Source organism: Trypanosoma cruzi, genomic scaffold (assembly GCF_000209065.1).
Source record: "Trypanosoma cruzi strain CL Brener 1047053516743 genomic scaffold, whole genome shotgun sequence".
Classification (NCBI taxonomy): domain Eukaryota; phylum Euglenozoa; class Kinetoplastea; order Trypanosomatida; family Trypanosomatidae; genus Trypanosoma; species Trypanosoma cruzi.
This window is the reverse complement of record NW_001849432.1, coordinates 109,893-111,139: the sequence shown is the minus strand read 5'-3', so window position 1 is coordinate 111,139 and position 1,247 is coordinate 109,893. Positions and strand designations below refer to the sequence as shown.

At 47.7% G+C, this 1,247-nt stretch overlaps 1 pseudogene, besides 4 other annotated features; it reads left to right on the top strand.

Annotated features, from left to right (window-relative positions):
- Positions 1–45: a microsatellite.
- Positions 1–1,247: a sequence feature (haploid, non-Esmeraldo-like haplotype).
- Tc00.1047053477935.9 lies at positions 327–755 on the top strand (annotated as a pseudogene).
- Positions 979–1,112: a microsatellite.
- Positions 1,129–1,186: a microsatellite.

The following is a 1,247-nucleotide window of genomic DNA, read 5'->3' as shown; positions in this document are numbered from 1 at the left end:
GAGAAAGAGAGAGGGAGAAAGAGAGAGAGAGAGAGAGGAGAAAGATGGTGCTCATTGAGGACTCTCTGGACACCGAGGGAATCGAAGAAAATGTCATGCCCCTGTTGATCCTACGTGTCTTTTTAACCTTTTCTCTTCTTATCGCTTTAATTCTTTCACCTGCCAAGAGGAACACAACACAACTGAAGTAACACGAGGGTCAACGAGGAATACGGGAAGAAACAAACTAACACACACAAAAAAAAAAACAATGAAACATTAACGTATTATTTCTGCAAAGAAGCCAAATTAGGAAGAATCACAAAGAAGAAAGAAAGAAAAAAAAAATGTGTGAAGGACTTGGGGGGAGGAATGGGCCGCGGCTACTCTGTCTACTCAGAACGGGATGACATCATCTTCGAGCACAAGGGACCCACCAGAGTAGGAATCCGGAGAATCATTAAGATGTTTAAAAAAGGAAAACGGTCTTTTGTTCCGTCTAGAGATGGACGAAGGGAAGTGAGACTTCTACAACGACACCAAAGAGTACGAGTTCCATGTGTTCTATACCTTTTATGAAGGGAGCAGTGTGGAGCCCATCGGCGGTACCACGGTTACACGGAATGAAGACGGCACTGTAATTGCGGAGATTATTGTGTATCCGCTGGAAACGCTGATTTTTATTGAGGGTGAAATTTATGGTGCCAATGGGCGAATTGAGGCTTACCCCGTCTCGGAACGCTATAAACGGGAGGCAATTAAGCGTAAAGTCTTGAGGAGCGTGTGATTTCCGCTTTTTTTTTTTTTTTTTTACTTCTTCCGCTGTCTATTTGTATTGTGGTTGGTCTTTTGTGCATTGCCTTGTAAGCTATCACCTTTCTCTTTCTCTCAATCGGGTTTTCCATATATTCATATTTCATTATTGTATCCGGCTTGTATTGGGCCTTTTTTTTTTTTTTGGGGGGGGGGGGGGGGGGGTCACCGTCAAACCCGCCTCTCCCACCACCACCACCACCACCGCGGCCTCTATGGAACCGTTCACCACCGCCTCCACCGTCACCGCCGCCAAATCCACCTCTTCCGCCACCACCACCAAATCCACCTCTTCCACCACCACCGCCACCGCCATCACCGCGATTGTTACGGTTCCCACCACCTCCCCGATTGCCGCCGCCACCGCCGCCACGATTGCCGCCGCGTCCGCCACGTTTTCCACTACCAGCAGGACTGTTTATCCCCAACATTTCCTGCATCGTTTCTCTTTGCTT